The sequence below is a fragment of the Atractosteus spatula genome, unplaced genomic scaffold (assembly GCF_055471065.1).
Source record: "Atractosteus spatula isolate fAtrSpa1 unplaced genomic scaffold, fAtrSpa1.hap1 Scaffold_7, whole genome shotgun sequence".
NCBI lineage: Eukaryota > Metazoa > Chordata > Actinopteri > Semionotiformes > Lepisosteidae > Atractosteus > Atractosteus spatula.
Genome location: NW_028296901.1, coordinates 62,890 through 88,776, shown reverse-complemented (window position 1 = coordinate 88,776; position 25,887 = coordinate 62,890). Strand labels below are relative to the sequence as shown.

The following is a 25,887-nucleotide window of genomic DNA, read 5'->3' as shown; positions in this document are numbered from 1 at the left end:
TGACCTGTACAGCGTTCTTATCCACTCGATGAACTTCGTACTCACTCCCATCTTTGCCAGTATCTCCCATAAGGCTGCGTGATGGACTCTATCAAACGCCTTGTTTTGGTCGAGACTAACTAGCATCAACGGGAGCTTTCTGTCGTCCACCCACTCCACCACGTCTCTCACGAACTGCAGGTTCCAGGAGATCTTCCTTCCTGCCACTGCACAGGTCTGGTCTTCGCTTACCAAGAGCGGCATGATGTCTCTTAGCCTCCTCACCAGGACCCTTGCGAGGATCTTATAGTCCGTACATAATAATTGGATGGGCCTCCAATTGTCCAACACAGACTTTTCACCTTTCTTTTTATATATCAAGGCCAAGACCCCGGTCTTCATTGAAGGCCCCATCTCCCCGATCTCTAAAATTTCGGTAAAGACCTCTAGTAAAAGGGGTTCCAGCTGTTCCCAAAAAACGTCATAAAAATCAGTGGGCAGTCCGTCCACACCGGGGGCAGTACCTTTGCGCAGACCTCTCATGGCCTCTCTTATTTCCCCCGCTGTTATTGGGGAGGTCAGACTCACGTCTTCCTGGATCTTATTTTGCACACCTGCCATCAGCCTGCTCCGCACTTCCCCGTCCACCTGCTTTTCTGCAAAGAGAGCTCCATAATAATTAGCGGCGCATTCCAACATTCCGGCAGTATCTTCTGCCACTTCCCCGTTTTCACTCACCAACTTCTCCATGCTGGTCTCTTCTTGCTGTGTTCTGACTGAGTTGAAAAACTGGGATGAGCACTGTTCTTCTCCATCTATCTGGGTGCCCCTTAGCCGGAACAGATATTCTTTGGCTTTCCGCTGCCATTTAGCCCGAAGCAGAGCTTTCACCCTGGTCACGGCCTCCACATTGAGGCCGCACCCCTGATTCGCTTCCGCATAGAGCCTTTCTAGCTCCCTTTGGAGGCTGGTCAGTTCTTCCCTCTCGCTCTGTCGTCGTGCTGCACAGTACTTTTGGGTGGTCTTAGCAATTATTCGCTTGCAGGTCTCCCACCACTCCGTCGCTGTCGCGAAGCCACCCCGCTCCCCTGCGAGGTGTCCAAGCAGGCGGATGGTACTGGCCTGATACTCTTTATCTTCCAATACAGTCCGGTTTAACCTCCAGTACCTCGTCTGAAAACCCACTCTCCCGGCTTTGAAAGTCACAGACAAACAAGCGTGGTCTGAAAACCACAGGGGTGTTATCACTTTTTCCCTTACCTCCAGGCTTAGATTGTGAAAGACGTAATCCAGACGCCTCCGTATCCCGCGGTTATTGTCCCAGGTGTGATGGTTTAAATCTTTAAAGGCATCTTTGAGTTTAAAACCGTTTATGATCTTCTCTAGTGCTCTTGTCCCTCCACCTTGTGTGTCCGCCAAGTCAGTGTTAAAATCACCAGCTAACACCACGCCTCTATTCGTAAAAAGTGTCGGTTCCAGGTCTTTCAGAAACTCACTTTGCATCCTCCTGTCTGCAGGGGCATACACTCCAATAACTCTCAAAGACAAATCCCTCCACCGCCCATCTACTACCAGTAGTCTTCCCGGGACTATTGCTCTGATGTCCTGAGGCGTAAAATCTCTCGTGCCGCTGAGAATACCAATTCCGGTGGAGTGGACTCCTCCTGCGCTCCACCAGGACCTTCCGCTACTCCACTCTTTCCGGAATTGCTCCATGTCTTTATGTCCCGCTAAATGTACCTCCTGCAATACACAAATATCATAACGCCGTGCCTTTATTTCTTCAAATACAGCTATTCTTTTTTTCTTGTTTTTCAGACCTCTTACGTTGATGGTGGCGACAGTGAGGGTCATGACGGATCGTTAGAGCCCTCACTGTCCATTCCTTCTTCCGAGGAACTGATTGACCCCAGGAGGCTGCCCGGCGCCGCCGGCACCAAGTACCCCCTCTCATCCACCTCTCCTACCTCCACCTCCATTCCCTCGACCCGGCCTGGCGTGTCAGGTAGGCACAAGGCGCACGGGCTGTCGTCCTCTCTCAACCCCGCCATCACGGAGAACTGGTTGTAGGACCCAGATGCCCGCACTGGCTGCCCAGGTGGCAAGGACCCCTCCATGTCCTCCGAATCTTCTTGTTCTTCCCGGCAAGGTTCCGGGTCCTCCTGACTGCCTTCCTCTCTTCCTTGATTGTCCTCCCTTTCTTCTATCACCTCAGCTCCTGTTCTTATTTTTGGCTTCTTGCCCTCAGATGAGGCTTGTTCCTCATTGTCCCCTCGAAGCCTTTTAACAATAGCCTTTTCTTTACTTGCCTCAGTGTCTTCCTCCTCCTGTTCATTCCCCAACTCTGTTTCTTGCTCTGTCTCCTTAGGATTCTGCGCCGGTTCCTCCAGCTGCCCTGCCGAGTGGACTTCTGCTGCTTCCACCCCGCCGCTGCTCTCCCGGGTTCCCAGGCCTTCCTCCGCCGTCTTCACACCCTCTCCTTCCGCAGGTAAGTTCACCCCTCGTCTCTTCCTCCTCTCCTTAGCCCGTCCGCGCACTCTGCCCCATCCAGGTTCTTCTTCCTCCTCCTCGTCCTCTACCTCGACAGCGTCCTCCAGCATACCTTTTTTTGCTGCAACATAAGTTAGGTCTCTCCATAGGCACTGCTTGTACCCATGGTCTTCAGCCCCACACAAAGAACATAGTTTACGGCGGCAATTTTTTTTCATATGCCCCCTTTCGTGGCATTGTGTACACTCTGTTGCATTGCAGTCCTTCTCTAAATGCCCAAAGTCGAAGCAGCGGCGACAAAAAGGGGGTTGGTCGCGGTAATACAGGTATCCCCGGCTCGAGCCCAGGGAGAACAGAGCTGGGGGGTGTGAGTACCCTCCTTCGTAGTTCGTATTAGCTTTTAAAGTGACCGTGTACTGGAATTTCCCGGTCCAATATCCAAACCTACCGTTGATTCTCCTTGGTCTCTCCACAGACTCGGTGTGGGCTTCTAAAAAGGCCGTAACATCATCCTCATCCACAAAAGGGTCATACATATGAACAATGACTGACCTGGTGTTATCTGTAGCCAATCCCAAAACCTCAAAGTCCTTCAGCCAATGGGTCTCCATCTTTGCCGCACACACCTCCGAAACCTTTTTATATGTTGCTTCATCTCGTAGTGACATGTCGAAATATCTTCCCGGTCGGTTTGACTGTATGCACTTAGCATCATAGGTTCCTACCTGTAAGGTCTTCATCACCACTTTTTCCACAAATTCGTCCCGTCCTGGCATCTCTCTCTCCAACTTCCAGCAAAACCGGATTGTCCATTTCACGCTTGGCCCTTTCCCCTGCGTTTCAGCAGGGCCCGTCGCCCCAGCCATCGCGAAGACGACCAGGGCCGGACACGCTGCTGCTCTTTGCTTTTCCGCTCCTGCTCCTCCGCTCCTTCCTCGGCTCTCTCCACAGAAAAAGGGTCCCGGATCTCCTCCCGGCTGTCCGCACTTCAGTCCTCAAGGTAGGTTTGGCCGCTCCGCTCTCCTCTCCGCTCCAGCCGCTCCTTCAGTCGCTCTTCCCGTCCCCGACGAAGTCTCACGAAGAGATCTTGGCCAAAAGGCCGAGAAGCGATGCCCGACGCCGGCCTTGGGCGGGCGCGCGGGCGTCCGGCTGGCGCGCAGCGGCGCAGGCCGACGCCTCTGGAGCCCGGTCCGCACGCGGCTGCCGGCCGCCCGGACTCCGCTCTCCCCCTCTCTTGCCTGCCTGCTTGCTCGCCTGCCTGCCCGCCAGTCCCGGGCGGGGGCCCTGCTCTTTGATCTCCTGTCAACGGCCCGACAACGACCGCAGCCGCGGGGGGCGCCAGCCGGCCGGCCTCCTTAGCTTAGGCCCCTCCCACCAGCAGCAGCCGTGCCGAGTGAGCTGCAAGCGAAAGCGGACCGTCGGCACCTGCGGGCAGAGGCAAGGGGCAGCGCTCTCTCGGGAGGGACGGGGACACACACACACCTGCCTGCCTGCCGAAAAAAAGAAAGAAAAGGTGTATATACTAAGTTTTTTGGAGGGAAAACGGCCGGCTGTCGAAAGGGGCCCGCCTGCAAGGACGGGGACACACACACACACACACACACACACACACACACACACACACACACACACACACACACACACACACAAGCCACGCCTGCCTCCCTGGAAAAAGGAGGAAAAAACTAAGTTTTTTGGAGGGAAAACGCACGGGAGCCGAAAAGGGGGCCGGCCTGCTTGCCGAGAGAGTCGAGGCGCGGGAAAGTGCACGGAGGGAGCACGGGAACGGGGAGGGGGAGAGAGAGAGACACAGAGACACACAGATGGACGAGAGACGAGACCGGAGAGGAAGGAGCTCCGGTCCACCTCGCTTGCTTGCTAGCTACGTCTGTCTTTTCACCGCTGAGAGAAGGTAGTGCACCGTTCCCGGAGGCGCTGCAATACCGGGCCGATGCGTGGAGAGGACGGAGCAAGCTCCTGATCCAGCTCCCTGTTCCAAAAATCCGTTTAATATGTGGTCCCCCGATGGGGGACGTATCAGATATTAAACTGATAAGAACAGATTTTTTTTTTTTAACAAAATTTATTTCACACACAGCAAATCAACACACCAACAGTACAACACTATACAGAAACAAAGGTCCACCTATTAGAATTCAAAAAGGCTTTTCCACTTCTCCCTGGCAGCAAAATAGCCATATTTCTGCACATCCCTCAAAACCCTCCCTCGCACCAACCCCTTTACCCTCCCTACTGCCCTCCCCACCGACCACTCGACATTCCTCTTGACTGTGTCTTCACGGGAGTCCCAAACCACCTGTTTAACTAGGCTTACAAGCAGCCAGCCCAGAAATCTTGTTGTCAATGAAACATTAGTGCACACGAACCCCCATCTTATAACATCAAATGACAAAACAAAAAGAGGACACAGTTGTAACAGTACATCTTGACATTCCCCCCATAGTCCCCGAACAAAAACACATTCCCAAAAAGTGTGCCGCACTGTTTCCTCTGCAGAACACCCCTCCCTTGGACAAGTTCTAGTTTTAGACAGCTTATGCCTATAAAGCACCTGCCGCACTGGCAATCTGTCATGGACGATCCTCCAGTTCAGATCCATCAAGCCGTGATCTAACCCCTTAGGCTGAACACGGGTCCACACCTCCGTCCGTATACCCAATACTACCGGAGTAACCTTCCGAGTCTCCATCACCAATGTATACAGTTTCCTATGGTCCTGGCAGACATCCTTGTCCCCAAAAGGAAACGTTTCTTTCCTCAACTCTCTCGCTCTCCTATAATGAGCGGGAGCTGACGCTGCATGCGGCCTCGCATTCGACCACCCATACACTGTCCTCATACACTCTTCAAACCACAGACACACAAAACTCTTGCACCGCCCCCCAGCACCTCCACCAAGAACCCTACACAACCCTGAAAAAAACACACAGTCTAGTTTGAGGGAGAAGTTGGGGACCCCCCTCCCACCTTCACTGACCTCCATATACATGATGTCCCTCCTGACGTATTCATATTTCCCTCCCCACATGAACTCAAAGACCATCCGTGTCAACAGTCTCCTAAAGGTCTTTGGCAATGGATATACATAAGCCAGATACATTAAAGCTGGCAAAACGTCGGCTTTCAAAACAATCACCTTCCCCAAGAAGGACAACCGCCGTGACTTCCACAACCCAAACTTCACCCTCACTCGTGCAAACACCAAGTTCCAATTAAGCAACTCGTTCCCTTTCTTTTGAAAAACTACCCCTAAAATCTTTACCCCATTCTCAGATTCTTGTAGCCCGCCCGGCACCGACCACACTGTACTCCACCCGCCACACCCCATTGCCACCGACTTCTGCACATTAAGCTTGGACCCAGAGGCAGCTGCAAACTGCCCGAACCTGTGCAGCGCTTGCCTCACACCACTCTCAGATGTCAAAAACAGTGTGGCGTCGTCTGCGTACTGCAGGATTTTAAGTACCTCACCTCCGCTCCCTGGTAGCCACAACCCATGCACCGCCGGGTCTGCCCTCAAGCAACATGCCAAAGCCTCTACAAACAGCACATACAACAAGGGGGACAGAGGGCACCCTTGCCTCACCCCAGAAGACTGCAAAAACCACTCCCCCCTATGCCCATTAACCACCACCCTGCTACCTACCTCTGTGTACAAAATCCTTAACCAACGCAAAAAAAAATCCCCAAACCCTAAATGTGCCAAAATCCTAAATAAAAACCCGTGATGAACTCTATCAAAAGCCTTCTCCTGATCCACGTTCACCAGCAACAAAGGGATCCTCTGAGCTTCCACCCATGCGATCACATCTCTGACCAGAACTAGGTTCCAAAAAATCGATCGCCCCGGGACTCCGCAGGTTTGGTCCGAATGTACCAAATCCGGCATCACAGTCCTCAAACGGCTCACGAGGACCTTAGCAACCAGCTTGTAATCCGTGGACAACAAGGTGATTGGTCTCCAGTTCTTTAAGTCCGTCATATCCCCCTTTTTAAACAAAAGCACTATCGAACCATCCCTCATAGTCCTACTCAACTTGCCATCCCTGTAGATCTCATTCAGGACAGCAAGGAGCTCTGGTCCCAGCAGATCCCAAAAGGCGGCATAGAACTCCCTAGGGAGCCCATCCACCCCTGGGACCTTCCCATCCTTGAGAGACTTTAGAGCACTTTCCAATTCCTCTAAAGTGAGGGGCTTCTCCAAGGTCTCCTTCACACTGCTAGACAACCGGTTTCTCAGAAAACTCAAGAAATAATTCCCCAGTCCTTCATCAACCACTTTCTCCTCAAACAGCTTGGAATAAAATTCTGTTGCACACTCCACCATCTCTGTGTTCGTATGCACCACATCACCGTCCCTAGTGCGCAATGCTTTAATCACTGTCCCCCTCTGTCTCACCCTCACCTGCTGAAAGAAGAAGGCAGAACACGTCTCATGCTGGTCAATATAATTCTGGCACCTACGTACCAAAAATCGCCGAGCTTTGTCTTCAAAAAGGGTTCTCAAACGGGCTGTTAAGGCCCTCAATAAACCGTGATCCATGGCTTGCCCTGCATTCTCCCTAGTATACAACATCTCGATCCTCTTCACAGCTTTCTCCACCTCTTTCATATCCTTCCTCCTAACACTTCTACAAAAATCCCCAACAAACACCCTGATCTTTCCTTTAACACATTCCCACCAATCAACCAAAGATGAAAAACAACCTTGCAACCCAACCCATTCCCTGAACCATGCCCGAAACTGCCTCCTGAAATTCTCATCCTGCAAAACTGTCACATCCATCCTCCACACATCTCTTCCGAAGCTCAACGTGCCGAGCTCCAACTCACACAGCACCCCATCGTGATCAGAGAACCACGATGGGCGCAAGACCATGCCCACCACCCGCACCCCCTGGGGCACAAACCAGTAATCTAATCGGCTCCTGACACCCCGCGAGTTCCTCCACGTACATCCCTGCTGGTTAGGGAAAAGACACCTATACGCGTCTTTCAGGCCAAACTCCCTCACTACCCTCCCCCAAAACTGTCCTGTAAAATCCACCTCACGCCCCTTATCCAAACACACATTAAAATCTCCCCCCAACAACACCACACGGTTTGTATAAAGCAGTGGCGTTATGGCTTCAAAACATTCCTTCCTCTCCTTAAGGTTCACTGGGGCATAAACATTGATTAACCGCAAGCACACGCCCATCCACTCCGCATCCACACACAGCACTCGGCCTGGCCACACAGACATTGCATCGCCCACCGCCCACCCCCTCCCATTAAACACCATCCCCACTCCCGACGAACGGACCCCACCCACACTCCATCTGGCTTCCCCCTCCTTCCATTCCTCAGAAAAAAACCCTATATCTCTCCTATCCTTTAAATGAACCTCCTGTAAGAATGCAACCGAAAAAACCACGGACTTCAAAGATATAAAAAACGCCGTCCTTTTCACCTTATCCTGCAACCCTCTCACATTTGCAGTAAAGGCAAAAAAACCCATTGTTGCATTATTAACTAAAATCCGCACTACTCAAAAATTCCTCTATATTAGCCGTGTCGTGTGTTGGACCCTCATAACTGCCTACGCTACTCGGAGAGCTAGCAGACCAGATATGACCTATCTGGCTTCCGCCCCACTCCCCCAACCTATCTTCTGTATTACCCCAACTCTCGCCCCCTACAGCTGGGGCCTCCATAGCAACACCTCCACCCTCACCCGCTTCCTCCCTTCCTATAACTTTCGTTATTGACCTGGGAGGCGAGAGCGACTCCCCTCCAGGCTTGTCCTTCTGTTTCCGCTTCCTTTTTTTCTTTTTCCCCACCACTGTTTCAAAGTCATCTCCCCCGCTTCCCTCTTCTGCTGTACTGTCACCATCACTCATCTCCATATCCTGCAGATCCCCAGAACCCACCCCCCCCCCCACCTCTCCCAAATCTCCCCTGTCCCCAGATTCCCCAGTGCCCTCTACCCTATCGCTCACCAAACCACTACCCCCCGCCCCATCCCCCTTATCTTCAGCTACTTCTCTCTCAACCTCACTCCTCTCTCCCCCCTCCACCGGTAACCCAGCTCCCTTATCTCTATCCTCCCCCACTGTAACCCCTTCCCCACCCCTTCTAAACCCGTCCCCCTCTTCCCTCGCCTTCCCCCTACCCTTTTTCTTTTTCTTGCCCCTCCCTGCGCCCCCTACCTTCCTAACTTCCTCCTCTGTACCACCCAATTCCATATCCCCACCTTCCTGCACTCCCTCCTCCTCCTCCTCGCTCGTCCCTTCGTCTTCCTGGAACCCTGCTAGTCCGGTGCGAAGAGCTATTACCCTCTCCGGCTGCCGTTCAAAACAATCTTTAAACAAATGTCCCGCCTCATTACACAAGGAGCACCTCGGCCTCTCCTCGCAATCCCTCACCTCGTGTCCCTCCTTCCCACACCTCCGACAAATCATCTTAGTGCAATTTGCCACCAAGTGACCCTCCCCCCCACATCTTCTACACAGTTTCGGTTGCCCTGCATAAAACAAATAACCCTGATTGGAACCCAAGAAAAAATTAGCCGGTGGATGCCTGAAACCATCCTTCGACGAATTGTCCGGCTGAAACCGGACTCTATACTGCCACCGACCCGTCCATACCCGCACCCCATCCCTCAACATCCACCCATCGTTCAAGATTTCCACATACCGACTCAGAAAAGCATAAATGTCCGTTTCCAACACAAAAGGGTTGTGCATGTGCACCGTCACCACTCTGTCCTCTTGTGCCCAAAGTCCCACCACTTCAAAGTTCTCCAATTGTCCAGCATCCTTTTTTTCTCTGGCCGCCCGAAACACATTCCAGTACATCGTTGCAGATTCAAAGGTCACATTGAAAAATCGCAGAGAGACATAACTCTGCACGCAAAACACATCCTTCAAATCCACGCTCAAAACTCGCATCAACACATGCCGGGAGAAGTCCTCTCTCCCCGGCATCAGGCCAACATCACCCAACCACCGGAACTGGATGGTGTTCTTCAGTCCAGGCCCTGCTGCAGGCTGACCCCTCCAGTTCCTAGCCTCCATGTCGCCGGCAAAAGAAAGTCACAAAAGCCCCGGGAAATCGCCTGGCTCCCCAGCACAGGGTAACCCCTGAGCTGAGGAGAACCCAGGCCGCGCTGCAAGGTGACGATCGCCTTCACCAGTCCTTGGAGACGCCCGATCCTTCCAAAAGAAAAAAGACTCCGACCCTCCTCCTGGCTCGTCTGTATCCCGGACTTCAAAAAAGGTTCCGCCGCGCCTTCTCTCCTCTTCCTCTTCTCCGCCGTCGCCCTTCTCGTCCCCCAGCCAAGTCCTCAAGCCGCGGGCCTGCCACGTACTTTTTGGATCTTGGCCAAAAGGCCGAGAAGCGATGCCCGACGCCGGCCTTGGGCGGGCGCGCGGGCGTCCGGCTGGCGCGCAGCGGCGCAGGCCGACGCCTCTGGAGCCCGGTCCGCACGCGGCTGCCGGCCGCCCGGACTCCGCTCTCCCCCTCTCTTGCCTGCCTGCTTGCTCGCCTGCCTGCCCGCCAGTCCCGGGCGGGGGCCCTGCTCTTTGATCTCCTGTCAACGGCCCGACAACGACCGCAGCCGCGGGGGGCGCCAGCCGGCCGGCCTCCTTAGCTTAGGCCCCTCCCACCAGCAGCAGCCGTGCCGAGTGAGCTGCAAGCGAAAGCGGACCGTCGGCACCTGCGGGCAGAGGCAAGGGGCAGCGCTCTCTCGGGAGGGACGGGGACACACACACACCTGCCTGCCTGCCGAAAAAAAGAAAGAAAAGGTGTATATACTAAGTTTTTTGGAGGGAAAACGGCCGGCTGTCGAAAGGGGCCCGCCTGCAAGGACGGGGACACACACACACACACACACACACACACACACACACACACACACACACACACACACACACACACACAAGCCACGCCTGCCTCCCTGGAAAAAGGAGGAAAAAACTAAGTTTTTTGGAGGGAAAACGCACGGGAGCCGAAAAGGGGGCCGGCCTGCTTGCCGAGAGAGTCGAGGCGCGGGAAAGTGCACGGAGGGAGCACGGGAACGGGGAGGGGGAGAGAGAGAGACACAGAGACACACAGATGGACGAGAGACGAGACCGGAGAGGAAGGAGCTCCGGTCCACCTCGCTTGCTTGCTAGCTACGTCTGTCTTTTCACCGCTGAGAGAAGGTAGTGCACCGTTCCCGGAGGCGCTGCAATACCGGGCCGATGCGTGGAGAGGACGGAGCAAGCTCCTGATCCAGCTCCCTGTTCCAAAAATCCGTTTAATATGTGGTCCCCCGATGGGGGACGTATCAGATATTAAACTGATAAGAACAGATTTTTTTTTTTTTTTTTTTTTTTTTTTTATTTGAAAAACAGTTCAATAAAGTTCATTATTTTCATATTCACATAATTCTCAACCAAATACAGAAGTACAATGTACCGAATTCTAATAAAACATAAAGAAATACAAACTCAACCCACAATAACGGACCCATACACCAATTCATGGTAACATAACATACTGAAAACTTGTCATAAACCAAACATCGTCAAACGTGTCATAAACCACACAAAATCATTACTGTTCAAACTTAAAACCCCAAAATCCAACCCTATACCTCTTACATGTTTTAACCTGCCAAAAACCTTTATCCCCACAACCCAAACAGGTCTCATTTCCATAATCCCACCCTTTATGCAAATCATCCCTTCCTCACTCTTATTCTTCTACACTATCCTTCTCCACTCGCTTCTCTTTCTTCCAATCTTCCCGCCACACCTTTTCCGTTCTCTACAATTTTCCTCCTCCGCCTCTTTATTACTACAACATTTCCGCTCAGCCTCTCCGTTGCATTTATCTTTACCGTCTCATCACACTGATCACTCTCACTCGCATTATGTTTCCTTTGCTCACCATTCTCCCTCACTTCCTTACACACTTCCTTAGCCCTATGCTCTCCACCGACACTCGTACCCCGAATGCTTTCCGCACCTTTCACCTCACTCTCACTCCTTACAACTCCACCTTCCACACTACTCCCACTATCCTGTCCTACAACACTCCCTTCCTCGCTCGACATTCCATTGCTCTCTGTCTTCTGGTCGATAATCCCAAACATTTCCCTTCTCTCCCCACAAGCCCTATAAACATGCCCATATTCCCCACAGAAAAAACATTGCACACAATCCTTTTCCGCGTGAGTCTGCAGTCCACATCGAGCACATCTCTTACATTTACACTCTCTCGCATAGTGTCCAAACTGCCAACACCTTCTGCATGTTATGGGCTGACCTGGATAAACCAGGGACCCCGTTTCGGACCCTATTCCAAAATACCCGGGCGGATGCGATAACCCGTCTGGGGAACGCACATCCCGAAACAAGCTTATCCAATAAGTCCTCTTGCCAGTCCAAACACCTTCCCAATCCTGTTCTTTCGTTCCCGTTCCATGTAAAATCCCGTACTTCTTCAAATAACCAGCAATATCTTCCTCTGACACGAAAGGATCCGGCACAAAAACTGTAACACGTTGCACATTGCCCGCAAACCAAGGTTCAAAACTGAAGAGGTTCAAAGGAGCCTCTTCTTTCCGTACTTGCATCTTCTCCCATAAATCATATACCAAAGTCTCGGAAACCAAAGTCACATCAAAAATACCCTTATCGCAAAAGTCCTGTAAACAAAACACATCCGACATCCGTACACCCAAACACTGCTTCAAAATCAAATTCTTAAACTCATCTCTCTTCCAGGTTCCGGGTTCTCCTCGTCCTCGGAGTAGGAAACGGATGGAGTTCTTCCTCCGCTCCTTCCTCGCTCCAAAAGGCCCAGCCATCGTTCCTGCCAACTCCAGCCAACGCTCTCAAACGCTCCTTCCAAAATCCTTCCAGGTAAATACCGCCGTCGTCACCGTCTCGTTCCTTCTCCGCACACCGATTCTCCTCGTCAGCACTGCATCAATCCTTGGCTCCACGCTCCACGACCCTGCTTCAGTTCATCCAGTCCATCCGGCCTCTCCTCGCCTTCCCGACCCCCTGGACTAAGACCTCGGAATTGCGGGCTTGCCGGCTTAAACCTTGATCTTAGCCAAAAGGCCGAGAAGCGATGCCCGACGCCGGCCTTGGGCGGGCGCGCGGGCGTCCGGCTGGCGCGCAGCGGCGCAGGCCGACGCCTCTGGAGCCCGGTCCGCACGCGGCTGCCGGCCGCCCGGACTCCGCTCTCCCCCTCTCTTGCCTGCCTGCTTGCTCGCCTGCCTGCCCGCCAGTCCCGGGCGGGGGCCCTGCTCTTTGATCTCCTGTCAACGGCCCGACAACGACCGCAGCCGCGGGGGGCGCCAGCCGGCCGGCCTCCTTAGCTTAGGCCCCTCCCACCAGCAGCAGCCGTGCCGAGTGAGCTGCAAGCGAAAGCGGACCGTCGGCACCTGCGGGCAGAGGCAAGGGGCAGCGCTCTCTCGGGAGGGACGGGGACACACACACACCTGCCTGCCTGCCGAAAAAAAGAAAGAAAAGGTGTATATACTAAGTTTTTTGGAGGGAAAACGGCCGGCTGTCGAAAGGGGCCCGCCTGCAAGGACGGGGACACACACACACACACACACACACACACACACACACACACACACACACACACACAAGCCACGCCTGCCTCCCTGGAAAAAGGAGGAAAAAACTAAGTTTTTTGGAGGGAAAACGCACGGGAGCCGAAAAGGGGGCCGGCCTGCTTGCCGAGAGAGTCGAGGCGCGGGAAAGTGCACGGAGGGAGCACGGGAACGGGGAGGGGGAGAGAGAGAGACACAGAGACACACAGATGGACGAGAGACGAGACCGGAGAGGAAGGAGCTCCGGTCCACCTCGCTTGCTTGCTAGCTACGTCTGTCTTTTCACCGCTGAGAGAAGGTAGTGCACCGTTCCCGGAGGCGCTGCAATACCGGGCCGATGCGTGGAGAGGACGGAGCAAGCTCCTGATCCAGCTCCCTGTTCCAAAAATCCGTTTAATATGTGGTCCCCCGATGGGGGACGTATCAGATATTAAACTGATAAGAACGGATACTACACTTGATCTTAGCCAAAAGGCCGAGAAGCGATGCCCGACGCCGGCCTTGGGCGGGCGCGCGGGCGTCCGGCTGGCGCGCAGCGGCGCAGGCCGACGCCTCTGGAGCCCGGTCCGCACGCGGCTGCCGGCCGCCCGGACTCCGCTCTCCCCCTCTCTTGCCTGCCTGCTTGCTCGCCTGCCTGCCCGCCAGTCCCGGGCGGGGGCCCTGCTCTTTGATCTCCTGTCAACGGCCCGACAACGACCGCAGCCGCGGGGGGCGCCAGCCGGCCGGCCTCCTTAGCTTAGGCCCCTCCCACCAGCAGCAGCCGTGCCGAGTGAGCTGCAAGCGAAAGCGGACCGTCGGCACCTGCGGGCAGAGGCAAGGGGCAGCGCTCTCTCGGGAGGGACGGGGACACACACACACCTGCCTGCCTGCCGAAAAAAAGAAAGAAAAGGTGTATATACTAAGTTTTTTGGAGGGAAAACGGCCGGCTGTCGAAAGGGGCCCGCCTGCAAGGACGGGGACACCACACACACACACACACACACACACACACACACACACACACACACACACACACACACACACACACACAAGCCACGCCTGCCTCCCTGGAAAAAGGAGGAAAAAACTAAGTTTTTTGGAGGGAAAACGCACGGGAGCCGAAAAGGGGGCCGGCCTGCTTGCCGAGAGAGTCGAGGCGCGGGAAAGTGCACGGAGGGAGCACGGGAACGGGGAGGGGGAGAGAGAGAGACACAGAGACACACAGATGGACGAGAGACGAGACCGGAGAGGAAGGAGCTCCGGTCCACCTCGCTTGCTTGCTAGCTACGTCTGTCTTTTCACCGCTGAGAGAAGGTAGTGCACCGTTCCCGGAGGCGCTGCAATACCGGGCCGATGCGTGGAGAGGACGGAGCAAGCTCCTGATCCAGCTCCCTGTTCCAAAAATCCGTTTAATATGTGGTCCCCCGATGGGGGACGTATCAGATATTAAACTGATAAGAACAGATACTACACTTGATCTTAGCCAAAAGGCCGAGAAGCGATGCCCGACGCCGGCCTTGGGCGGGCGCGCGGGCGTCCGGCTGGCGCGCAGCGGCGCAGGCCGACGCCTCTGGAGCCCGGTCCGCACGCGGCTGCCGGCCGCCCGGACTCCGCTCTCCCCCTCTCTTGCCTGCCTGCTTGCTCGCCTGCCTGCCCGCCAGTCCCGGGCGGGGGCCCTGCTCTTTGATCTCCTGTCAACGGCCCGACAACGACCGCAGCCGCGGGGGGCGCCAGCCGGCCGGCCTCCTTAGCTTAGGCCCCTCCCACCAGCAGCAGCCGTGCCGAGTGAGCTGCAAGCGAAAGCGGACCGTCGGCACCTGCGGGCAGAGGCAAGGGGCAGCGCTCTCTCGGGAGGGACGGGGACACACACACACCTGCCTGCCTGCCGAAAAAAAGAAAGAAAAGGTGTATATACTAAGTTTTTTGGAGGGAAAACGGCCGGCTGTCGAAAGGGGCCCGCCTGCAAGGACGGGGACACACACACACACACACACACACACACACACACACACACACACACACACACACACACACAAGCCACGCCTGCCTCCCTGGAAAAAGGAGGAAAAAACTAAGTTTTTTGGAGGGAAAACGCACGGGAGCCGAAAAGGGGGCCGGCCTGCTTGCCGAGAGAGTCGAGGCGCGGGAAAGTGCACGGAGGGAGCACGGGAACGGGGAGGGGGAGAGAGAGAGACACAGAGACACACAGATGGACGAGAGACGAGACCGGAGAGGAAGGAGCTCCGGTCCACCTCGCTTGCTTGCTAGCTACGTCTGTCTTTTCACCGCTGAGAGAAGGTAGTGCACCGTTCCCGGAGGCGCTGCAATACCGGGCCGATGCGTGGAGAGGACGGAGCAAGCTCCTGATCCAGCTCCCTGTTCCAAAAATCCGTTTAATATGTGGTCCCCCGATGGGGGACGTATCAGATATTAAACTGATAAGAACGGATACTACACTTGATCTTAGCCAAAAGGCCGAGAAGCGATGCCCGACGCCGGCCTTGGGCGGGCGCGCGGGCGTCCGGCTGGCGCGCAGCGGCGCAGGCCGACGCCTCTGGAGCCCGGTCCGCACGCGGCTGCCGGCCGCCCGGACTCCGCTCTCCCCCTCTCTTGCCTGCCTGCTTGCTCGCCTGCCTGCCCGCCAGTCCCGGGCGGGGGCCCTGCTCTTTGATCTCCTGTCAACGGCCCGACAACGACCGCAGCCGCGGGGGGCGCCAGCCGGCCGGCCTCCTTAGCTTAGGCCCCTCCCACCAGCAGCAGCCGTGCCGAGTGAGCTGCAAGCGAAAGCGGACCGTCGGCACCTGCGGGCAGAGGCAAGGGGCAGCGCTCTCTCGGGAGGGACGGGGACACACACACACCTGCCTGCCTGCCGAAAAAAAGAAAGAAAAGGTGTATATACTAAGTTTTTTGGAGGGAAAACGGCCGGCTGTCGAAAGGGGCCCGCCTGCAAGGACGGGGACACACACACACACACACACACACACACACACACACACACACACACACACACACACACACACACACACACCACGCCTGCCTCCCTGGAAAAAGGAGGAAAAAACTAAGTTTTTTGGAGGGAAAACGCACGGGAGCCGAAAAGGGGGCCGGCCTGCTTGCCGAGAGAGTCGAGGCGCGGGAAAGTGCACGGAGGGAGCACGGGAACGGGGAGGGGGAGAGAGAGAGACACAGAGACACACAGATGGACGAGAGACGAGACCGGAGAGGAAGGAGCTCCGGTCCACCTCGCTTGCTTGCTAGCTACGTCTGTCTTTTCACCGCTGAGAGAAGGTAGTGCACCGTTCCCGGAGGCGCTGCAATACCGGGCCGATGCGTGGAGAGGACGGAGCAAGCTCCTGATCCAGCTCCCTGTTCCAAAAATCCGTTTAATATGTGGTCCCCCGATGGGGGACGTATCAGATATTAAACTGATAAGAACAGATACTACACTTGATCTTAGCCAAAAGGCCGAGAAGCGATGCCCGACGCCGGCCTTGGGCGGGCGCGCGGGCGTCCGGCTGGCGCGCAGCGGCGCAGGCCGACGCCTCTGGAGCCCGGTCCGCACGCGGCTGCCGGCCGCCCGGACTCCGCTCTCCCCCTCTCTTGCCTGCCTGCTTGCTCGCCTGCCTGCCCGCCAGTCCCGGGCGGGGGCCCTGCTCTTTGATCTCCTGTCAACGGCCCGACAACGACCGCAGCCGCGGGGGGCGCCAGCCGGCCGGCCTCCTTAGCTTAGGCCCCTCCCACCAGCAGCAGCCGTGCCGAGTGAGCTGCAAGCGAAAGCGGACCGTCGGCACCTGCGGGCAGAGGCAAGGGGCAGCGCTCTCTCGGGAGGGACGGGGACACACACACACCTGCCTGCCTGCCGAAAAAAAGAAAGAAAAGGTGTATATACTAAGTTTTTTGGAGGGAAAACGGCCGGCTGTCGAAAGGGGCCCGCCTGCAAGGACGGGGACACACACACACACACACACACACACACACACACACACACACACACACACAAGCCACGCCTGCCTCCCTGGAAAAAGGAGGAAAAAACTAAGTTTTTTGGAGGGAAAACGCACGGGAGCCGAAAAGGGGGCCGGCCTGCTTGCCGAGAGAGTCGAGGCGCGGGAAAGTGCACGGAGGGAGCACGGGAACGGGGAGGGGGAGAGAGAGAGACACAGAGACACACAGATGGACGAGAGACGAGACCGGAGAGGAAGGAGCTCCGGTCCACCTCGCTTGCTTGCTAGCTACGTCTGTCTTTTCACCGCTGAGAGAAGGTAGTGCACCGTTCCCGGAGGCGCTGCAATACCGGGCCGATGCGTGGAGAGGACGGAGCAAGCTCCTGATCCAGCTCCCTGTTCCAAAAATCCGTTTAATATGTGGTCCCCCGATGGGGGACGTATCAGATATTAAACTGATAAGAACAGATACTACACTTGATCTTAGCCAAAAGGCCGAGAAGCGATGCCCGACGCCGGCCTTGGGCGGGCGCGCGGGCGTCCGGCTGGCGCGCAGCGGCGCAGGCCGACGCCTCTGGAGCCCGGTCCGCACGCGGCTGCCGGCCGCCCGGACTCCGCTCTCCCCCTCTCTTGCCTGCCTGCTTGCTCGCCTGCCTGCCCGCCAGTCCCGGGCGGGGGCCCTGCTCTTTGATCTCCTGTCAACGGCCCGACAACGACCGCAGCCGCGGGGGGCGCCAGCCGGCCGGGCCTCCTTAGCTTAGGCCCCTCCCACCAGCAGCAGCCGTGCCGAGTGAGCTGCAAGCGAAAGCGGACCGTCGGCACCTGCGGGCAGAGGCAAGGGGCAGCGCTCTCTCGGGAGGGACGGGGACACACACACACCTGCCTGCCTGCCGAAAAAAAGAAAGAAAAGGTGTATATACTAAGTTTTTTGGAGGGAAAACGGCCGGCTGTCGAAAGGGGCCCGCCTGCAAGGACGGGGACACACACACACACACACACACACACACACACACACACACACACACACACACACACACAAGCCACGCCTGCCTCCCTGGAAAAAGGAGGAAAAAACTAAGTTTTTTGGAGGGAAAACGCACGGGAGCCGAAAAGGGGGCCGGCCTGCTTGCCGAGAGAGTCGAGGCGCGGGAAAGTGCACGGAGGGAGCACGGGAACGGGGAGGGGGAGAGAGAGAGACACAGAGACACACAGATGGACGAGAGACGAGACCGGAGAGGAAGGAGCTCCGGTCCACCTCGCTTGCTTGCTAGCTACGTCTGTCTTTTCACCGCTGAGAGAAGGTAGTGCACCGTTCCCGGAGGCGCTGCAATACCGGGCCGATGCGTGGAGAGGACGGAGCAAGCTCCTGATCCAGCTCCCTGTTCCAAAAATCCGTTTAATATGTGGTCCCCCGATGGGGGACGTATCAGATATTAAACTGATAAGAACAGATACTACACTTGATCTTAGCCAAAAGGCCGAGAAGCGATGCCCGACGCCGGCCTTGGGCGGGCGCGCGGGCGTCCGGCTGGCGCGCAGCGGCGCAGGCCGACGCCTCTGGAGCCCGGTCCGCACGCGGCTGCCGGCCGCCCGGACTCCGCTCTCCCCCTCTCTTGCCTGCCTGCTTGCTCGCCTGCCTGCCCGCCAGTCCCGGGCGGGGGCCCTGCTCTTTGATCTCCTGTCAACGGCCCGACAACGACCGCAGCCGCGGGGGGCGCCAGCCGGCCGGCCTCCTTAGCTTAGGCCCCTCCCACCAGCAGCAGCCGTGCCGAGTGAGCTGCAAGCGAAAGCGGACCGTCGGCACCTGCGGGCAGAGGCAAGGGGCAGCGCTCTCTCGGGAGGGACGGGGACACACACACACCTGCCTGCCTGCCGAAAAAAAGAAAGAAAAGGTGTATATACTAAGTTTTTTGGAGGGAAAACGGCCGGCTGTCGAAAGGGGCCCGCCTGCAAGGACGGGGACACACACACACACACACACACACACACACACACACACACACACACACACAAGCCACGCCTGCCTCCCTGGAAAAAGGAGGAAAAAACTAAGTTTTTTGGAGGGAAAACGCACGGGAGCCGAAAAGGGGGCCGGCCTGCTTGCCGAGAGAGTCGAGGCGCGGGAAAGTGCACGGAGGGAGCACGGGAACGGGGAGGGGGAGAGAGAGAGACACAGAGACACACAGATGGACGAGAGACGAGACCGGAGAGGAAGGAGCTCCGGTCCACCTCGCTTGCTTGCTAGCTACGTCTGTCTTTTCACCGCTGAGAGAAGGTAGTGCACCGTTCCCGGAGGCGCTGCAATACCGGGCCGATGCGTGGAGAGGACGGAGCAAGCTCCTGATCCAGCTCCCTGTTCCAAAAATCCGTTTAATATGTGGTCCCCCGATGGGGGACGTATCAGATATTAAACTGATAAGAACAGATACTACACTTGATCTTAGCCAAAAGGCCGAGAAGCGATGCCCGACGCCGGCCTTGGGCGGGCGCGCGGGCGTCCGGCTGGCGCGCAGCGGCGCAGGCCGACGCCTCTGGAGCCCGGTCCGCACGCGGCTGCCGGCCGCCCGGACTCCGCTCTCCCCCTCTCTTGCCTGCCTGCTTGCTCGCCTGCCTGCCCGCCAGTCCCGGGCGGGGGCCCTGCTCTTTGATCTCCTGTCAACGGCCCGACAACGACCGCAGCCGCGGGGGGCGCCAGCCGGCCGGCCTCCTTAGCTTAGGCCCCTCCCACCAGCAGCAGCCGTGCCGAGTGAGCTGCAAGCGAAAGCGGACCGTCGGCACCTGCGGGCAGAGGCAAGGGGCAGCGCTCTCTCGGGAGGGACGGGGACACACACACACCTGCCTGCCTGCCGAAAAAAAGAAAGAAAAGGTGTATATACTAAGTTTTTTGGAGGGAAAACGGCCGGCTGTCGAAAGGGGCCCGCCTGCAAGGACGGGGACACACACACACACACACACACACACACACACACACACACACACACACACACACACACACACACACACACGCCTGCCTCCCTGGAAAAAGGAGGAAAAAACTAAGTTTTTTGGAGGGAAAACGCACGGGAGCCGAAAAGGGGGCCGGCCTGCTTGCCGAGAGAGTCGAGGCGCGGGAAAGTGCACGGAGGGAGCACGGGAACGGGGAGGGGGAGAGAGAGAGACACAGAGACACACAGATGGACGAGAGACGAGACCGGAGAGGAAGGAGCTCCGGTCCACCTCGCTTGCTTGCTAGCTACGTCTGTCTTTTCACCGCTGAGAGAAGGTAGTGCACCGTTCCCGGAGGCGCTGCAATACCGGGCCGATGCGTGGAGAGGACGGAGCAAGCTCCTGATCCAGCTCCCTGTTCCAAAAATCCGTTTAATATGTGGTCCCCCGATGGGGGACGTATCAGATATTAAACTGATAAGAACGGATACTACACTTGATCTTAGCCAAAAGGCCGAGAAGCGATGCCCGACGCCGGCCTTGGGCGGGCGCGCGGGCGTCCGGCTGGCGCGCAGCGGCGCAGGCCGACGCCTCTGGAGCCCGGTCCGCACGCGGCTGCCGGCCGCCCGGACTCCGCTCTCCCCCTCTCTTGCCTGCCTGCTTGCTCGCCTGCCTGCCCGCCAGTCCCGGGCGGGGGCCCTGCTCTTTGATCTCCTGTCAACGGCCCGACAACGACCGCAGCCGCGGGGGGCGCCAGCCGGCCGGCCTCCTTAGCTTAGGCCCCTCCCACCAGCAGCAGCCGTGCCGAGTGAGCTGCAAGCGAAAGCGGACCGTCGGCACCTGCGGGCAGAGGCAAGGGGCAGCGCTCTCTCGGGAGGGACGGGGACACACACACACCTGCCTGCCTGCCGAAAAAAAGAAAGAAAAGGTGTATATACTAAGTTTTTTGGAGGGAAAACGGCCGGCTGTCGAAAGGGGCCCGCCTGCAAGGACGGGGACACACACACACACACACACACACACACACACACACACACACACACACAAGCCACGCCTGCCTCCCTGGAAAAAGGAGGAAAAAACTAAGTTTTTTGGAGGGAAAACGCACGGGAGCCGAAAAGGGGGCCGGCCTGCTTGCCGAGAGAGTCGAGGCGCGGGAAAGTGCACGGAGGGAGCACGGGAACGGGGAGGGGGAGAGAGAGAGACACAGAGACACACAGATGGACGAGAGACGAGACCGGAGAGGAAGGAGCTCCGGTCCACCTCGCTTGCTTGCTAGCTACGTCTGTCTTTTCACCGCTGAGAGAAGGTAGTGCACCGTTCCCGGAGGCGCTGCAATACCGGGCCGATGCGTGGAGAGGACGGAGCAAGCTCCTGATCCAGCTCCCTGTTCCAAAAATCCGTTTAATATGTGGTCCCCCGATGGGGGACGTATCAGATATTAAACTGATAAGAACAGATACTACACTTGATCTTAGCCAAAAGGCCGAGAAGCGATGCCCGACGCCGGCCTTGGGCGGGCGCGCGGGCGTCCGGCTGGCGCGCAGCGGCGCAGGCCGACGCCTCTGGAGCCCGGTCCGCACGCGGCTGCCGGCCGCCCGGACTCCGCTCTCCCCCTCTCTTGCCTGCCTGCTTGCTCGCCTGCCTGCCCGCCAGTCCCGGGCGGGGGCCCTGCTCTTTGATCTCCTGTCAACGGCCCGACAACGACCGCAGCCGCGGGGGGCGCCAGCCGGCCGGCCTCCTTAGCTTAGGCCCCTCCCACCAGCAGCAGCCGTGCCGAGTGAGCTGCAAGCGAAAGCGGACCGTCGGCACCTGCGGGCAGAGGCAAGGGGCAGCGCTCTCTCGGGAGGGACGGGGACACACACACACCTGCCTGCCTGCCGAAAAAAAGAAAGAAAAGGTGTATATACTAAGTTTTTTGGAGGGAAAACGGCCGGCTGTCGAAAGGGGCCCGCCTGCAAGGACGGGGACACACACACACACACACACACACACACACACACACACACACACACACACACACACACACACACACACAAGCCACGCCTGCCTCCCTGGAAAAAGGAGGAAAAAACTAAGTTTTTTGGAGGGAAAACGCACGGGAGCCGAAAAGGGGGCCGGCCTGCTTGCCGAGAGAGTCGAGGCGCGGGAAAGTGCACGGAGGGAGCACGGGAACGGGGAGGGGGAGAGAGAGAGACACAGAGACACACAGATGGACGAGAGACGAGACCGGAGAGGAAGGAGCTCCGGTCCACCTCGCTTGCTTGCTAGCTACGTCTGTCTTTTCACCGCTGAGAGAAGGTAGTGCACCGTTCCCGGAGGCGCTGCAATACCGGGCCGATGCGTGGAGAGGACGGAGCAAGCTCCTGATCCAGCTCCCTGTTCCAAAAATCCGTTTAATATGTGGTCCCCCGATGGGGGACGTATCAGATATTAAACTGATAAGAACAGATACTACACTTGATCTTAGCCAAAAGGCCGAGAAGCGATGCCCGACGCCGGCCTTGGGCGGGCGCGCGGGCGTCCGGCTGGCGCGCAGCGGCGCAGGCCGACGCCTCTGGAGCCCGGTCCGCACGCGGCTGCCGGCCGCCCGGACTCCGCTCTCCCCCTCTCTTGCCTGCCTGCTTGCTCGCCTGCCTGCCCGCCAGTCCCGGGCGGGGGCCCTGCTCTTTGATCTCCTGTCAACGGCCCGACAACGACCGCAGCCGCGGGGGGCGCCAGCCGGCCGGCCTCCTTAGCTTAGGCCCCTCCCACCAGCAGCAGCCGTGCCGAGTGAGCTGCAAGCGAAAGCGGACCGTCGGCACCTGCGGGCAGAGGCAAGGGGCAGCGCTCTCTCGGGAGGGACGGGGACACACACACACCTGCCTGCCTGCCGAAAAAAAGAAAGAAAAGGTGTATATACTAAGTTTTTTGGAGGGAAAACGGCCGGCTGTCGAAAGGGGCCCGCCTGCAAGGACGGGGACACACACACACACACACACACACACACACACACACACACACACACACACACACACACACAAGCCACGCCTGCCTCCCTGGAAAAAGGAGGAAAAAACTAAGTTTTTTGGAGGGAAAACGCACGGGAGCCGAAAAGGGGGCCGGCCTGCTTGCCGAGAGAGTCGAGGCGCGGGAAAGTGCACGGAGGGAGCACGGGAACGGGGAGGGGGAGAGAGAGAGACACAGAGACACACAGATGGACGAGAGACGAGACCGGAGAGGAAGGAGCTCCGGTCCACCTCGCTTGCTTGCTAGCTACGTCTGTCTTTTCACCGCTGAGAGAAGGTAGTGCACCGTTCCCGGAGGCGCTGCAATACCGGGCCGATGCGTGGAGAGGACGGAGCAAGCTCCTGATCCAGCTCCCTGTTCCAAAAATCCGTTTAATATGTGGTCCCCCGATGGGGGACGTATCAGATATTAAACTGATAAGAACAGATTTTTTTTTTTTATTTTTTTAACAAAATTTATTTCACACACAGCAAATCAACACACCAACAGTACAACACTATACAGAAACAAAGGTCCACCTATTAGAATTCAAAAAGGCTTTTCCACTTCTCCCTGGCAGCAAAATAGCCATATTTCTGCACATCCCTCAAAACCCTCCCTCGCACCAACCCCTTTACCCTCCCTACTGCCCTCCCCACCGACCACTCGACATTCCTCTTGACTGTGTCTTCACGGGAGTCCCAAACCACCTGTTTAACTAGGCTTACAAGCAGCCAGCCCAGAAATCTTGTTGTCAATGAAACATTAGTGCACACGAACCCCCATCTTATAACATCAAATGACAAAACAAAAAGAGGACACAATTGTAACAGTACATCTTGACATTCCCCCCATAGTCCCCGAACAAAAACACATTCCCAAAAAGTGTGCCGCACTGTTTCCTCTGCAGAACACCCCTCCCTTGGACAAGTTCTAGTTTTAGACAGCTTATGCCTATAAAGCACCTGCCGCACTGGCAATCTGTCATGAACGATCCTCCAGTTCAGATCCATCAAGCCGTGATCTAACCCCTTAGGCTGAACACGGGTCCACACCTCCGTCCGTATACCCAATACTACCGGAGTAACCTTCCGAGTCTCCATCACCAATGTATACAGTTTCCTATGGTCCTGGCAGACATCCTTGTCCCCAAAAGGAAACGTTTCTTTCCTCAACTCTCTCGCTCTCCTATAATGAGCGGGAGCTGACGCTGCATGCGGCCTCGCATTCGACCACCCATACACTGTCCTCATACACTCTTCAAACCACAGACACACAAAACTCTTGCACCGCCCCCCAGCACCTCCACCAAGAACCCTACACAACCCTGAAAAAAACACACAGTCTAGTTTGAGGGAGAAGTTGGGGACCCCCCTCCCACCTTCACTGACCTCCATATACATGATGTCCCTCCTGACGTATTCATATTTCCCTCCCCACATGAACTCAAAGACCATCCGTGTCAACAGTCTCCTAAAGGTCTTTGGCAGTGGATATACATAAGCCAGATACATTAAAGCTGGCAAAACGTCGGCTTTCAAAACAATCACCTTCCCCAAGAAGGACAACCGCCGTGACTTCCACAACCCAAACTTCACCCTCACTCGTGCAAACACCAAGTTCCAATTAAGCAACTCGTTCCCTTTCTTTTGAAAAACTACCCCTAAAATCTTTACCCCATTCTCAGATTCTTGTAGCCCGCCCGGCACCGACCACACTGTACTCCACCCGCCACACCCCATTGCCACCGACTTCTGCACATTAAGCTTGGACCCAGAGGCAGCTGCGAACTGCCCGAACCTGTGCAGCGCTTGCCTCACACCACTCTCAGATGTCAAAAACAGTGTGGCGTCGTCTGCGTACTGCAGGATTTTAAGTACCTCACCTCCGCTCCCTGGTAGCCACAACCCATGCACCGCCGGGTCTGCCCTCAAGCAACATGCCAAAGCCTCTACAAACAGCACATACAACAAGGGGGACAGAGGGCACCCTTGCCTCACCCCAGAAGACTGCAAAAACCACTCCCCCCTATGCCCATTAACCACCACCCTGCTACCTACCTCTGTGTACAAAATCCTTAACCAACGCAAAAAAAAATCCCCAAACCCTAAATGTGCCAAAATCCTAAATAAAAACCCGTGATGAACTCTATCAAAAGCCTTCTCCTGATCCACGTTCACCAGCAACAAAGGGATCCTCTGAGCTTCCACCCATGCGATCACATCTCTGACCAGAACTAGGTTCCAAAAAATCGATCGCCCCGGGACTCCGCAGGTTTGGTCCGAATGTACCAAATCCGGCATCACAGTCCTCAAACGGCTCACGAGGACCTTAGCAACCAGCTTGTAATCCGTGGACAACAAGGTGATTGGTCTCCAGTTCTTTAAGTCCGTCATATCCCCCTTTTTAAACAAAAGCACTATCGAACCATCCCTCATAGTCCTACTCAACTTGCCATCCCTGTAGATCTCATTCAGGACAGCAAGGAGCTCTGGTCCCAGCAGATCCCAAAAGGCGGCATAGAACTCCCTAGGGAGCCCATCCACCCCTGGGACCTTCCCATCCTTGAGAGACTTTAGAGCACTTTCCAATTCCTCTAAAGTGAGGGGCTTCTCCAAGGTCTCCTTCACACTGCTAGACAACCGGTTTCTCAGAAAACTCAAGAAATAATTCCCCAGTCCTTCATCAACCACTTTCTCCTCAAACAGCTTGGAATAAAATTCTGTTGCACACTCCACCATCTCTGTGTTCGTATGCACCACATCACCGTCCCTAGTGCGCAATGCTTTAATCACTGTCCCCCTCTGTCTCACCCTCACCTGCTGAAAGAAGAAGGCAGAACACGTCTCATGCTGGTCAATATAATTCTGGCACCTACGTACCAAAAATCGCCGAGCTTTGTCTTCAAAAAGGGTTCTCAAACGGGCTTTTAAGGCCCTCAATAAACCGTGATCCATGGCT

General features: G+C 56.4%; 12 non-coding genes and 1 pseudogene across 12 annotated transcripts; all 13 read right to left on the bottom strand.

Annotated features, from left to right (window-relative positions):
- Window positions 1–4,379: 4,379 nt before the first annotated feature.
- Window positions 4,380–4,556, bottom strand: LOC148805491 (U2 spliceosomal RNA; annotated as a pseudogene).
- Window positions 4,557–10,674: 6,118 nt separating this feature from the next.
- LOC148805490 (U2 spliceosomal RNA) lies at window positions 10,675–10,869 on the bottom strand. Its single transcript, XR_016090244.1, has one exon. It is a non-coding gene; the product is annotated as a U2 spliceosomal RNA (small nuclear RNA).
- A 2,517-nt stretch (window positions 10,870–13,386) lies between these two features.
- On the bottom strand, window positions 13,387–13,577 carry LOC148805489 (U2 spliceosomal RNA). The gene has a single exon (XR_016090173.1). It is a non-coding gene; the product is annotated as a U2 spliceosomal RNA (small nuclear RNA).
- An 804-nt stretch (window positions 13,578–14,381) lies between these two features.
- Window positions 14,382–14,572, bottom strand: LOC148805488 (U2 spliceosomal RNA). The gene has a single exon (XR_016090319.1). It is a non-coding gene; the product is annotated as a U2 spliceosomal RNA (small nuclear RNA).
- Window positions 14,573–15,365: 793 nt separating this feature from the next.
- Window positions 15,366–15,556, bottom strand: LOC148805487 (U2 spliceosomal RNA). The gene has a single exon (XR_016090172.1). It is a non-coding gene; the product is annotated as a U2 spliceosomal RNA (small nuclear RNA).
- Window positions 15,557–16,355: 799 nt separating this feature from the next.
- Window positions 16,356–16,546, bottom strand: LOC148805486 (U2 spliceosomal RNA). The gene has a single exon (XR_016090318.1). It is a non-coding gene; the product is annotated as a U2 spliceosomal RNA (small nuclear RNA).
- Window positions 16,547–17,329: 783 nt separating this feature from the next.
- LOC148805485 (U2 spliceosomal RNA) lies at window positions 17,330–17,520 on the bottom strand. The gene has a single exon (XR_016090317.1). It is a non-coding gene; the product is annotated as a U2 spliceosomal RNA (small nuclear RNA).
- A 792-nt stretch (window positions 17,521–18,312) lies between these two features.
- On the bottom strand, window positions 18,313–18,503 carry LOC148805484 (U2 spliceosomal RNA). The gene has a single exon (XR_016090316.1). It is a non-coding gene; the product is annotated as a U2 spliceosomal RNA (small nuclear RNA).
- A 783-nt stretch (window positions 18,504–19,286) lies between these two features.
- On the bottom strand, window positions 19,287–19,477 carry LOC148805483 (U2 spliceosomal RNA). The gene has a single exon (XR_016090315.1). It is a non-coding gene; the product is annotated as a U2 spliceosomal RNA (small nuclear RNA).
- A 796-nt stretch (window positions 19,478–20,273) lies between these two features.
- Window positions 20,274–20,464, bottom strand: LOC148805482 (U2 spliceosomal RNA). Its single transcript, XR_016090171.1, has one exon. It is a non-coding gene; the product is annotated as a U2 spliceosomal RNA (small nuclear RNA).
- A 781-nt stretch (window positions 20,465–21,245) lies between these two features.
- On the bottom strand, window positions 21,246–21,436 carry LOC148805481 (U2 spliceosomal RNA). Its single transcript, XR_016090314.1, has one exon. It is a non-coding gene; the product is annotated as a U2 spliceosomal RNA (small nuclear RNA).
- An 801-nt stretch (window positions 21,437–22,237) lies between these two features.
- Window positions 22,238–22,428, bottom strand: LOC148805480 (U2 spliceosomal RNA). Its single transcript, XR_016090313.1, has one exon. It is a non-coding gene; the product is annotated as a U2 spliceosomal RNA (small nuclear RNA).
- Window positions 22,429–23,221: 793 nt separating this feature from the next.
- On the bottom strand, window positions 23,222–23,406 carry LOC148805479 (U2 spliceosomal RNA). Its single transcript, XR_016090202.1, has one exon. It is a non-coding gene; the product is annotated as a U2 spliceosomal RNA (small nuclear RNA).
- Window positions 23,407–25,887: the final 2,481 nt, after the last annotated feature.